The following is a 14,740-nucleotide window of genomic DNA, read 5'->3' as shown; positions in this document are numbered from 1 at the left end:
GCATACTTTCAAGGAGGTGTAATTGCCAGTAGTATTTACTACAGTGCCTGTATGTTATACAGTATTAAAAAAAAAACATTTACAGCAAATGTGCTCATTAACAATAGAATCCTGTATTAAAATATGTATTTTAAAAAAGTTGCAATAATTTAAAGTTGTGTGAAGTTTAGATTTAATTTTTCATAGAACATAATCCTGAATAAGGGACACTGCAATCACCACAGAGAGCATAGGGAAACTAGTACCTCTTCTGCAGACCTTCATAGCTGATAGCTTCTTTTTTTTGTACTAATTGTTACTCACATGGGACTGTAAGGATGTAACATTTTATTTACAAATTCGTCCCTCGCTGAAGCTGGTGTTTGTGAAAGTTTAACTAACTGACAAGGGGCAGGGAAAAGCTAATAAAGGGAATGAAAATTGATTATACCATACTACACCTCTTTTCAATAGCCAAAGACAAACCAGTTAACATCTTTTCTTTGAAATCTGGTGAGGACACATGGTGAGGACTGTTAAGATGGAGCAGGACTGTCAAGTCGGAAAACCCATGCCTGCAGCTGATCCCAATCTGACAAGCCCAGACAATCATCATGACCTCACTGCCAGTGCAAGAGAGGAAGTGGAAAGCACCAAGGAGAACGAGGGTGATTCCACACACACGGACCAGAGCAATGCCCAAGAGAAGCCAGTCATGAAAACTAAGATGGAACCCTCCTCCACAAAACTGTGTGGGTACCTGAATAAACTGGGGGGGGCCCTTGAAGGCCTGGAAAGCCCGCTGGTTTGTTTTCGAAGAGAAGAAGTGCCAGCTGTACTACTCCAGAACGTCACAGGATGTCAATCCCTTGGGAAGCATTGACCTGGCTAACGCTACCTTTGTCTATCCAGCTCAAGCTCAGGAAGGGACCTTTCAAATTCAAATCCCAGGACGGGTTGTTGTGCTGAAGGTATGTCTTTTTAAAATTAAAGCAATAGGAAATCCCCTACTCTGTGAAGGTACGTGAAGCAGTAACAAGCCAGCCAATAAAACTTAATCATATACATCTTGCACTTCCATTCGTTGAGTAGAACACACAAGTGCAGTTCTGAGTTGAAACAAACACAAGTTACAGCAAACATGTATTTTCATTAACAAAAAAAAAAACCACTGTTTGTGCCTATACTGATGTCTTAATTAAGTTATTTTGTTAGATACAACCGCTTTGGTTGAGGATACACTAATCAGTTTGGACTTCCACTTACTGTCATTTTTTTTCAAATAACCTTAAAAAACGATGTATCAATTTAAGAAAGTGCCCTTGTGCAATACCAAGGGTTCCCTTATAAATTTAACCACAGTAAATTTAACGCAGGAATTTAGCATTTTTCCCATGGTTCTACAATGCATTTACTGTAGTTTACCATGGTTTATTAATGTTCTTTACCATACCTCTGTGTTCCAGGGATGGAAATAAGACTTCCATTGCATAGCAGTTTGATCCATTCCTGGTTTTACTTTGAGTTTAATATGACACATCGGAACTTATTACTTATACACTGTGGCTAATCAGGCTAATTTTAAAACCTGCAATGGAGGGAACTGCAATGCAATAGGGGTTTGAATGTCTGTCATTTGGTGCAGGGTGTAAAATTAGCTTTTGAGCACTGGGAACCTGAAAGTTTTATATATATATACAGACGTGCTCAAATTTGTTGGTACCCTTACAGCTCTTTGAAATAATGCTTCATTCCTCCTGAAAAGTGATGAAATTAAAAGCTATTTTATCATGTATACTTGCATGCCTTTGGTATGTCATAGAATAAAGCAAAGAAGTTGTGAAAAGAGATGAATTATTGCTTATTCTACAAAGATATTCTAAAGTGGCCTGGACACATTTGTTGGTACCCCTAGAAAAGATAATAAATAGTTGGATTATAGTGATATTTCAAACTAATTAGTTTCTTTAATTAGTATCACACATGTCTCCAATCTTGTAATCAGTCATTCAGCCTATTTAAATGGAGAAAAGTAGTCACTGTGCTGTTTGGTATCATTGTGTGCACCACACTGAACATGGACCAGAGAAAGCAAAGGAGAGAGTTGCCTGAGGAGATTCAGAAAGAAAATAATAGACAAGCATGGTAAAGGTAAAGGCTACAAGACCATCTCCAAGCAGCTTGATGTTCCTGTGACAACAGTTGCAAATATTATTAAGAAGTTTAAGGTCCATGGAACTGTAGCCAACCTCCCTGGGCGCGGCCGCAAGAGGAAAATCGACCCCAGATTGAACAGAAGGATAGTGCGAATGGTAGAAAAAGAACCAAGGATAACTGCCAAAGAGATACAAGCTGAACTCCAAGGTGAAGGTACGTCAGTTTGTGATCGCACCATCCGTCGCTTTTTGAGCGAAAGTGGGCTCCATGGAAGAACACCCAGGAGGACTCCACTTTTGAAAGAAAAACATAAAAAAGCCAGACTGGAATTTGCTAAAATGCATATTGACAAGCCACAATCCTTCTGGGAGAATGTCCTTTGGACAGATGAGTTAAAACTGGAGCTTTTTGGCAAGTCACATCAGCTCTATGTTCACAGACGAAAAAATGAAGCTTTCAAAGAAAAGAACACTGTACCTACAGTGAAACATGGAGGAGGCTCGGTTATGTTTTGGGGCTGCTTTGCTGCGCCTGGCACAGGGTGCCTTGAATCTGTGCAGGGCACAATGAAATCTCAAGACTATCAAGGCATTCTGGAGCGAAATGTACTGCCCAGTGTCAGAAAGCTCTGTCTCAGTCGCAGATCATGGGTCCTCCAACAGGATAATGACCCAAAACACACAACTAAAAGCACCCAAGAATGGATAAGAACAAAACATTGGACTATTCTGAAGTGGCCTTCTATGAGTCCTGATCTGAATCCTATCGAACATCTATGGAAAGAGCTGAAACTTGCAGTCTGGAGAAGGCACCCATCAAACCTGAGACAGCTGGAGCAGTTTGCTCAGGAAGAGTGGGCCAAACTACCTGTTAACAGGTGCAGAAGTCTCATTGAGAGCTACAGAAAACATTTGATTGCAGTGATTGCCTCTAAAGGTTGTGCAACAAAATATTAGGTTAGCGGTCCCATCATTTTTGTCCATGCCATTTTCATTTGTTTTATTATTTACAATATTATGTTGAATAAAAAATCAAAAGCAAAGTCTGATTTCTATTAAATATGGAATAAACAATAGCGGATGTCAATTACTTTTGTCAGTTTCAAGTTATTTCAGAGAAAATTGTGCATTCTTCGTTTTTTGTGGAGGGGTACCAACAAATTTGAGCACGTCTGTATATAAATGTAATTTATACACGCATACAATTACATTAAATTAGCCATTGTATGGTCTCATGTTATGCTTTACCTAAAATAAATACATTCATCCTAAACTGGTATAGAAATGTATTCCCTGTATCTACTGGCATACATTTCATCAAATGCTCTTGTCAAATGCTCTTGTCAAATGCTCTTGGTTGTGAACACAAAAATAAGCATTACTGTTCTAGCTTTGTTGTTCTCAGTCTTTAAAATGTATATTAACAATATATCTACGGATAAGCTTGATCAATTATGAAAGAGATTGTTGAATTAATTTGAAGCAGTAGCAATTTTATATAAAATGTATGTTCCGTTCTAATATCCCAGTATATAGTCAGTTATAAGTTACGTTGCAGTACTCCACACCATTCTTCCCATGGCCTGAACTCAGAATAAACTGTCCAGCTAACAAGTTATAAATTGTTCATTGGCTATGAAAGAAGGGGTTCTTACTAACTTTTCACTTGTAATCTTACATGAGCATCATCCAGCCAGTTGTGCAAGAAAAGGCTCTGATTGTTGTATGATAATGTGGGGGAGGAATGTATCCAAAGAAAAGACAAAAACTTAGTGTATGGTGTATTGAGGGTTTAGTAAGTTGAAGGTAAAATATTAAACTTCAAAGTATATTGAATTTGGTATTTGACTGCATTGTGACCACTTTAAAATCCACATCCTTCCTTTATAGTTTGTGTTAAGCGAACAGAGCAAGGCTATCATTTTAATCTTTTTTTTCTTATAAAGCTATAAAATAGCAGCTCTGTAAGTGTTTGCTGTAAAAAGGTTGTCAGTATAACAAAGGGAATCCTTTTCAGATGCTGCTTTGATAATACACAATAGCATCCCCCAAGCAGGTTTCCCTACATCTAAAATTTTTGCAATGATAAAAATGGATTACTGTGAAGGAATGGTTTGCAGTGTGCAGGTGTAGTGATGATGCAGTGCTCCAGAACAAACACACACAAGACAGTTCACAATTAACAGCTCTTTATTTTCAGCTGGGTTGCGTGCCAACAACACTTTAAATAATAAGCATGGGCTCTACACATCAATGTGTATTGCGCCATGCAAAAGGAGGGTTACAGTCCCGAAATAATAAAAACACTTTTTAAACACACAATACACAGACACAGACATGTCTCCTGACAGTGGGTGCTCTAGTGCAAGTGAATGGTGAAAGACAAACACAGAGGTAACAGTAGGTCAGTGTAGTCCACGGTTTGGTGCTGGCATGCAGCGACAGCTCCCGGTTCGTGTTAGCCGTCTAGCCAAACAAACAATGACAGTTAGCTGACAAACAAACAAAACACAAAACACTCACAGTACATTTAATTCTCCTGTGCATACGGTCCTTATAGTTTAACCATCAAAACTAAGGAACAGATCACTGGGGCCACTTCCCCTTAAAACCCTCCGTCATGCCCTCTTTCGGTGGCGCGGCCAATCACGTCTCCTCCAATCCGTGACTGACACATCACCTACCGCATTAAGGCGCTGACTTCAGGTATCGTGGCCCCACCCCCTTCCTGAAGGCACTCTGTTCTGGTTATACAGCGCCCTCAGAGATTGAGAGGGAGATTGTTGACGAGGATTCATTCATTCTCTGTCACAATTACCAACCATTTTTATTAGTGGGGCTTGCGAAGCAAGAGTCCCCACTTTAAATCTTCAACATACTTCTTCTTCTTCTTATTCTTTGGCACGCTACTCCTCTTACACCGTTTAAGCTAGAAATGCCGTTCAAACTTTAAAACGTGTAGACCGGTCTGGAATAGTGTGCTTCTATACAACTTTTTGATATATTTTATACTTTTTAAACTATTAAGCTTTTTATCCTTTTTTTGTCCATCTTCATTCACTTTAATGGGACTTTTTTCAACATTCTAAAGCTCCCCATTGTTTAAAAACTCCCAGACTTCCAACATTCTATTTACTGTAAACGATGTAACTTTTGATACAAATCAGCTACTTTGACCACTTTCCCAACAAGTAAGACAAAAAGTTAGAGCATATGGAATCTTCCTCTACTTCTCTGCTATTCAAATCTGAAACAGAAATAACTTTTACCAATCAAGAGATACAGCTGTTTTAGTAACTGCATCAACTAAAATGTTCTCTTTTTATAAACTGCCATTTTGACCACTTTCCCAACAAGTTAGACAACTACTTAGAGCAAATGAAATCTTCCTCTACTTCTCAGCTATTCAAATATGAAATCAAAACAGGAATGGCGTCTACCAATCAAGAGGTACAGCTGTTTTAGTAACCGCATCAACTTCTTTCAGTAGGCTACTTCCCACTGTTGAATTAACTGTCATAGAACTTTGAGAAATATAAAATTCTAGCACATTCTAAGCATGAGACAATTAATAAACAATGTGACTTTTGACACAAATCAGCTACTTTGACCACTTTCCCAATAAAGCAAGCCCCACAACTTGTAAAGTTACCATCTAGTTTGTTTTGTTTTTGTTTTACAGGCATTAAACAGCCAAGCCATGCTGTATTGGTTGCAGCAGCTGCAAATAAAACGGTGGCAGCACAATACCAGCCTGGTGAAAATACCTGCAGAGACCTCCACTACCTCCACACAGCTCTGCCAGCTGCCTTCTGCACCTTGGGAAGGTAAGCTCACTGACAGCCCAGTTTTAATTCTAGCTCAGGTCGACCACATTGTGTGTGGGGTGGGGTTCTTCAGTTTGTGATGTGATGGAGAAAAGGGTTCCAGGGTAGGTGTTGTGTGCATGCAAAACAAAAGAGCTGAACCGGAATAACCCAATTTAAATTATTTATTCTAAATGCTTACATCTCACTCACTCCAGTGGCCATGCTTTTAACCACTAGTAAAGTTAGTGATTTCAGTAAACTGTCTTGTACCATTTTGATGATGGTAAATGTGAACAGTGATTTTGCAGTTTACTGAGCTTTACCATGCATCCACTATGAAACCGTGAGTCCTTCTTTACCATTCACTTCCTACAGGTAATGGAGCCCCCACCTCACAGACCCACATAATGTCCTCTTTGCAGCTTAGAAAACAGATGTACTGTATGTATAGCTGTTTAATGAACAGTTTGCAAGCAGATTATTAAAGTGTTGAACAATTTAACTGGTAGGTCAATTGGCTGGTTTCACAGGCCCTGATTAGCACTAATCCTGGACTACCTATTGTTATCTTAGGTAAGGTAGTCCAAAATTAGTACTAATTGTAGTTTGTGAAACCAGCTGTTTAAGATCCTATTAAAAACAGAATTTTCTTGCCATTAGGTCTTAGTAGTAAAAATAAGTTATCCTAAGGATGAATAATTCCAAGGTTCTGTTGCCTTTTATTTACTGAAAACATTTATTTTCTGTTATACTGTAGCACGGAACTGGATCAATCAGTCTGCTTTCTCTTGATTTTCAGTGAAATAACTGGGATTATATGATAATAATTTGGCAGAGCTTTCTCACAATGACTGTAAAGCAGCAGAAATATGTTTCCATTTAGTTCTCAAAGCCTTTTCATTGGAATTATTGATCCAATCACCATGTTTCTCCTCTGCCCAGCCACTAAACCTGAAATACAAACACATTCATTTAGATGCAGCCATTCATGCTTCAGTATTAGACAAGAATCCAGGCAGTGCTGGCTGTGCAGAGACAGGGGGCCATTGACTGATTTGGACCACCTGAAGATTGATACACTGTAGAAGTTAATGGGTTCAATCTCTAAACAATTATGTTAGAAAATTAGCAAGCAACAACTTTGTATGTCAGACTTACATTTTTTGTTCCTGTTAGAACTGTGCATTGTTTCTCAAGTGTGTATGTTTGTCTTTTTATGAATTTAATTTTGGCAGGCCCATATTTATTTATTTATTTATTTATTTATTTATGTATTTTTTGAAAGGGAAAAATGCAGAGTTCCCAGGTCCTTTTAACTTTGCAGTTGTTTCATCAGTGGCATTTTGTTTTCTCTGTATCTTCTGTCTTTAGGAAACTAATGACCATAGCGTTTAATGATATGAACCCCTTCCCTATGAAGCTGCTGAAGAACAGACGAGAGTTTCACATGGAGAGGCTGACAGCCGAGCTGCAGGAGCTGGAGAGGATACAGGAGGAGTTTGTGAAAGAACAACAAGTGGAGCGCAAAGACAAGGACCTGGACACTGCTGTCAGCGAAGACGAAGAAGTAATACAGACTGCAGTTAGCTTGCATCACACGTCCTGACGTTATTGAAAAATTACACATCACTGATACTATTTAAACTAATTTGTTTGCTTTATTATTTCCTGCTGTGGAATATAGTGCAGCTTACATACTGTGTATGTCACACATACATCTAACTGTTATCCTTTGACTGTTGTTGAGTATATAGGTATGTCAGACTTACATTTTTATATGTACATACTGTTTATCGTAGGTCATGGCTCTTATTTTGTAATGGCGGGCGTTATCTTAGGTAAGGTAGTCCAAGATTAGTACTAATTGTAGTTTGTGAAACCAGCTGTTTAAGATACTATTAAAAACAGAATTTTCTTGCCATTAGGTCTTAGTAGTAAAAATAAGTTATCCTAAGGATGAATAATTCCAAGGTTCTGTTGCCTTTTATTTACTGAAAACATTTATTTTCTGTTATACTGTAGCACGGAACTGGATCAATCAGTCTGCTTTCTCTTGATTTTCAGTGAAATAACTGGGATTATATGATAATAATTTGGCAGAGCTTTCTCACAATGACTGTAAAGCAGCAGAAATATGTTTCCATTTAGTTCTCAAAGCCTTTTCATTGGAATTATTGATCCAATCACCATGTTTCTCCTCTGCCCAGCCACTAAACCTGAAATACAAACACATTCATTTAGATGCAGCCATTCATGCTTCAGTATTAGACAAGAATCCAGGCAGTGCTGGCTGTGCAGAGACAGGGGGCCATTGACTGATTTGGACCACCTGAAGATTGATACACTGTAGAAGTTAATGGGTTCAATCTCTAAACAATTATGTTAGAAAATTAGCAAGCAACAACTTTGTATGTCAGACTTACATTTTTTGTTCCTGTTAGAACTGTGCATTGTTTCTCAAGTGTGTATGTTTGTCTTTTTATGAATTTAATTTTGGCAGGCCCATATTTATTTATTTATTTATTTATTTATTTATTTATTTATTTATTTATGTATTTTTTGAAAGGGAAAAATGCAGAGTTCCCAGGTCCTTTTAACTTTGCAGTTGTTTCATCAGTGGCATTTTGTTTTCTCTGTATCTTCTGTCTTTAGGAAACTAATGACCATAGCGTTTAATGATATGAACCCCTTCCCTATGAAGCTGCTGAAGAACAGACGAGAGTTTCACATGGAGAGGCTGACAGCCGAGCTGCTGGAGCTGGAGAGGATACAGGAGGAGTTTGTGAAAGAACAACAAGTGGAGCGCAAAGACAAGGACCTGGACACTGCTGTCAGCGAAGACGAAGAAGTAATACAGACTGCAGTTAGCTTGCATCACACGTCCTGACGTTATTGAAAAATTACACATCAGTGATACTATTTAAACTAATTTGTTTGCCTTATTATTCCCTGCTGTGGAATATAGTGGGGCTTACATATTGTGTATGTCACACATACAACTAACTGTTATCCTTTGTATGTTGATGATTATATAGGTATGTCAGACTTACATTTTTACATGTACAGTTCGGCTCTTATTTTGTAATGGCGCGTGATGTACCGACATACTTGTTTTAGAGTCAACAAATTAAGTTTACCAAACCTGTCAAAATGCAGAATATTAATGGAAATAGGTGTGTTGGTAATACACACACACTACATCTCTGAATGCTTGACTTCAAATCCAGTTTAAGTCACACATGAAAGGAGTATGGTGGTCCTAAGCCCTCGGCTTCCACATCACAAAACCAACACACAGTGCAGCACAATTGGCACAAAGGATAAACCTGTTTCTTATCTCATAAAACAGCCTTTTACTATAATTATCATCTGTCAGTCTCTGAATTTCTTCAATCAGCAGTTCCAGTCCACTCAGATCAGTTCAGTAAATTAATTATTTTGTAGTTTCCCAAGAAAACAAAAACTCATTGGAGATCTTGAAAATTAATGTCTTGAAATGTGATTAATTTAGGCCAGGCTAATCTGAACATGTACAGAGATTCCAGTTACTTTTCAGACCGGCAACCATGTTCCAGATTTTCTAAACGAGACTATCTCTGAAATAAACTTATTTTTTATGCATTGGTTGTTTGTTTATATTCCTGTAAATTGCATAGTTCAGTTATTGCTAAGTTAAGAGGAAGACGTTGCTTTGTTTAATTATGTTAAATTGTATGGCAATCCTTCATGATTTGCATGAATTCACTTAGGTTTAGAGGTACAGTTTTAATTCATGTACCTCTGATAAACCTAAACTAAGTGACGAAAGCAAAAACACAAACGTTTTTTACTTGAGCTTGAAAAGGAAAAAATAGGATGAATACAGTGCTATATATACTGTGTGTGTGTGTATATTATATATATATATATATATATTATTGATCGCTACATATAGATTTTTCAACGCTGGTAAAATGTTTAATTCAGTAATGATTTTAAAAATGTTTATTTTTTAATTTTTTAGGGATGCAAGACATGTAACAACTTTGTGTCTAAAGTTTTTAAATGCCAACTGTTAAATAAATAGAATTATGGATAGTAGGGATAGCTTTTGTGACTGGAGCATGGCTGCATTGTCTATTGCGCTGAATTTTAACCAATTTTAACAAATTGTTCCCATTATTCTTATTTTTTATTTTAGCTTTTCTCTTCAAATATTTTTTAGAAAACAAAAAAGCACAAACAAAATCTCAGCGCGTTTCGTCTTATTCATGAGTAGACTTAATTTGATACAGAGGAAAACCCCTTTTTTATACACTCAATTTTCCACAGGTGATTAATCACCTTTTAAGAGATGGCTCAGTTGACAAACAACTCTTGAGAAGGGAAACTTTTGTGATATTTTTTTTAATTCTGTTCCACCACATGGCCTTAATGAAGACTTTAAATATGGGTATTTTTTGTAGAATGTATGTTTGTATGTATACAGTATATACCTCTGTTCATTATTCAAGTTGCAGAGTAAAAAGAAAAAAGTAACTTAGTAAAAGAATATTTAGTGGTATGAAAAGTTTTGTGTTGACGTACAGATTGAGTGTTTAAAATAATATAAAAAGTATGGTCTTCTGCCTTCTGTTGTCATTTCTGTACCTAATTACTTATTAATTTCAGTTGTTTTTGATTGTTCTGATTGTCAATTGAAGGTTTGTGACGTAAAGGTGATTAATCGCCTGTGGAGAATTGAGTGTAAAAAAAAAGGGGGTGTTCCTCTGTATCAAATTAAGTTTATTCATGATTAAGACTCTGTCGAAACACGTTGAGATTTTGTTTGTGCTTTTTTGTTTACTAAAAAATGTGAAGAGAAAAGCTAAAATAAAAAATAAGAATAATGGAAAAATGTGGTAAAATAAATTATTTTTGTGAAGAATGGGTTGTCTTTTTCACTCGAATCACTTTATAAGGGCCTGTTGGCAACCAATACAAGCTGCCTTTATTTTCTCAGGTGTTGCCAGGTTGATTACCTGGTCAAAGACTAAACACATACATGTAAAACATTTAGAACATATTTGTATTCTGTATTTGTATATTATGATATTTGATTGGATTTTTTATGTACGTATTATTGCACAATAGGGAGAATTATCGAGAACATTTCTAATATTTAGGCGTTCATTTTTGTATTGCTGTTTTATAATGTGATGGCAATCTGAACTATAGTCAAAGTCTCTCAAAGTGAATTATTATTTTAGGAAAGTATTACGGCACAAGCACTTATATATTACCAGTGTCACTCTCCTCACAAGGTTAAACTGTGAAACCCAGAACATACTTTAACTGGCTGAGATGAGCCCTTTTCAAGGCATTTTCTCTGCTGTATAATATAACAGAACTTGTTTTTTGATGAAATGGTGTGCATTTTTTGCATCCTTTGTGTAAGGTATTTGAACAGAAAAACATCAAATACTGGTATTATCATTGTGTTGTTTTAGATTTGTTAAACAAAATCTTATTCTACTGAAAATATTTCTCTTTTGTTTCTATAAAGGTTTATATAAATACAGTAATAACATTTGCTGACACTGCAGTGGAGAAACACTTCATTTATTAATTTGTCCCACAGCAAATTCAGAAAAGATTGTTCTACAACAGTGTTAATACCTCCCTTTAGTTTACTGATATTAAATGTTAATAAAAAACATTAACTAATATTAAACTGCTGAAACGTCTGTATTTCTTTTCCCCAATATATTTCTGTTTTACTCAAGGACATTCCAGTTAATTATTCAACAGCCAAGCTTTTATGTTGTGTATCCTGATGCAGTCAACAACCATATAGAAAAAAGGTAGTCGAGGATCAAATGATGATATATGAACCTCTAATACAATCACTAATAATATATATTGTAACAAAAGGCTGTCACTGGGACTTTGTGCATGCGTCTGTGCTTGAAGTGCTTTGCAGAGCAAAGTTGCATGGTCTGCGAGCGTGCTTCCCATGCGTAGGAACGCTTACCCTGCTGCAGACACTGTTCCCCTATATTGGATTATTAGTACAACCTTGCAGGATCATTATATGTACCTTGCAGGAGCCAGGGGGAGTGGGGCTGATAGTGGCCACTGATTGGTCGTGGTTAACCTGCAATGTTGTACGGGTTGTGGGCTGTAAGAGGCAGCTTGCATGCTAGACAGGAGTGGAGAGTTGGAGAAGTAACCTGTCTTGCTAAGAAGTATGTAGCCTGTTCTTTAATGCAAAATAAAAGTGATTGTTGCTTTTGAAGAACGCCTGTTTCACACTTCCATTCTTACCAAGTCATTACTATAAATATATATATATATATATATATATATATATATATATATATATATATATATATATATATACACAGACGTGCTCAAATTTGTTGGTACCCCTCCACAAAAAACAAAGAATGCACAATTTTCTCTGAAATAACTTGAAACTGACAAAAGTAATTGGCATCCATCATTGTTTATTCCATATTTAATAGAAATCAGACTTTGCTTTTGATTTTTTATTCAACATAATATTGTAAATAAGAAAACAAATGAAAATGGCATGGACAAAAATGATGGGACCGCTAACCTAATATTTTGTTGCACAACCTTTAGAGGCAATCACTGCAATCAAACGTTTTCTGTAGCTCTCAATGAGACTTCTGCACCTGTTAACAGGTAGTTTGGCCCACTCTTCTTGAGCAAACTGCTCCAGCTGTCTCAGGTTTGATGGGTGCCTTCTCCAGACTGCAAGTTTCAGCTCTTTCCATAGATGTTCGATAGGATTCAGATCAGGACTCATAGAAGACCACTTCAGAATAGTCCAATGTTTTGTTCTTATCCATTCTTGGGTGCTTTTAGCTGTGTGTTCTGGGTCATTATCCTGTTGGAGGACCCATGACCTGCGACTGAGACAGAGCTTTCTGACACTGGGCAGTACGTTTCGCTCCAGAATGCCTTGATAGTCTTGAGATTTCATTGTGCCCTGCACAGATTCAAGGCACCCTGTGCCAGGCGCAGCAAAGCAGCCCCAAAACATAACCGAGCCTCCTCCATGTTTCACTGTAGGTATGGTGTTCTTTTCTTTGAAAGCTTCATTTTTTCATCTGTGAACATACAGCTGATGTGACTTGCCAAAAAGCTCAAATTTTGACTCATCTGTCCAAAGGACATTCTCCCAGAAGGATTGTGGCTTGTCAATATGCATTTTAGCAAATTCCAGTCTGGCTTTTTTATGTTTTTCTGTCAAAAGTGGTGTCCTCCTGGGTCTCTTCCATGGAGCCCACTTTCGCTAAAAAGCGACGGATGGTGCGATCACAAACTGACGTACCTTCACCTTGGAGTTCAGCTTGTATCTCTTTGGCAGTTATCCTTGGTTCTTTTTCTACAATTCGCACTATCCTTCTGTTCAATCTGGGGTCGATTTTCCTCTTGCGGCCGCGCCCAGGGAGGTTGGCTACAGTTCCATGGACCTTAAACTTCTTAATAATATTTGCAACTGTTGTCACAGGAACATCAAGCTACTTGGAGATGGTCTTGTAGCCTTTACCTTTACCATGCTTGTCTATTATTTTCTTTCTGATCTCCTCAGACAACTCTGTCCTTTGCTTTCTCTGGTCCATGTTCAGTGTGGTGCACACAATGATACCAAACAGCACAGTGACTACTTTTCTCCATTTAAATAGGCTGAATGACTGATTACAAGATTGGAGACATGTGTGATACTAATTAAAGAAACTAATTAGTTTGAAATATCACTATAATCCAACTATTTATTATCTTTTCTAAGGGGTACCAACAAATGTGTCCAGGCCATTTTAGAATATCTTTGTAGAATAAGCAATAATTCATCTCTTTTCACAGCTTCTTTGCTTTATTCTATGACATACCAAAGGCATGCAAGTATACATGATAAAATAGCTTTTAATTTCATCACTTTTCAGGAGGAATGAAGCATTATTTCAATGAGCTGTAAGGGTACCAACAAATTTGAGCACATCTGTATATATATGTGTGTGTGTTCTAGTGCACTGATGGTGAATTAGGATCACTAACCACATTGTCAAACAGGTTATACAGCAATAACGATCCATGATGTGGTACGGAACAGAAAAGCCAGCGCTCTTCCTGCAGTGATTTAGAGGACAGATCTCAAACCCCAGTGCACTAGAGTGGCCATTTATAAAAGAGCTTTGAAACAGACTTTAAAGTTATAAGTGTAAAAAGTTGTCAGGATGTTAACAATGAAAACAAAAATTAGAGGTACCTTATTTAAACAGTTGTAGCAACAAGTGGGGACATATTTTTTCGGAATACAGTTACTCTTTAAGATTGAGCTTTATGTTAATTAGCCATGAGGTTTTTGAATGCTCTGTACTCCCAACACAGAAGCACATGTGTGTGCAAATATATTTTTCTTATGTGTTTACTTTTCTACCTTAATAGAAAAGTGTGTAAAGTGTAAATGTGAAATGATCTTAAACGACCAATTGAAAGGTATTGTTTTTTCTGATATTCATTTATTATACCAGTATTTTTTTTTTCTTTACATGGCCCCAGACATCGTTTAAATGGTGCAGTTGAGTTTACCGCAGGTTATATGCACCTTTACAAAAGAAAATGTAAAAGTAGCAGCCTTAATATAGAGAGGAGTGTTCTCATTAATGGTTTAAGATTGAGTACTTAGTTTTGGTTTGTATAAACAGGGTGCACAACGTACAAAAAGATCTGAGACCTGGGTACCGATTTTGATACTTGTGAGGGAGACGGTATTCAGTTCTGGGCACATATTGTATCAAAGATCCC

General features: G+C 37.0%; 1 long non-coding RNA gene across 1 annotated transcript; it reads left to right on the top strand.

Annotated features, from left to right (window-relative positions):
• The first annotated feature begins 7,200 nt into the window (after positions 1-7,200).
• Positions 7,201-10,850, top strand: LOC117970158 (uncharacterized). Its single transcript, XR_009328452.1, has 2 exons — positions 7,201-7,511; positions 8,597-10,850. It is a non-coding gene; the product is annotated as an uncharacterized LOC117970158 (long non-coding RNA).
• Positions 10,851-14,740: the final 3,890 nt, after the last annotated feature.

Source organism: Acipenser ruthenus, chromosome 4 (assembly GCF_902713425.1).
Source record: "Acipenser ruthenus chromosome 4, fAciRut3.2 maternal haplotype, whole genome shotgun sequence".
Taxonomy (NCBI): domain Eukaryota; kingdom Metazoa; phylum Chordata; class Actinopteri; order Acipenseriformes; family Acipenseridae; genus Acipenser; species Acipenser ruthenus.
Note: the sequence above shows the minus strand (reverse complement) of the source record. Positions and strands in the feature narration are given on the sequence as shown.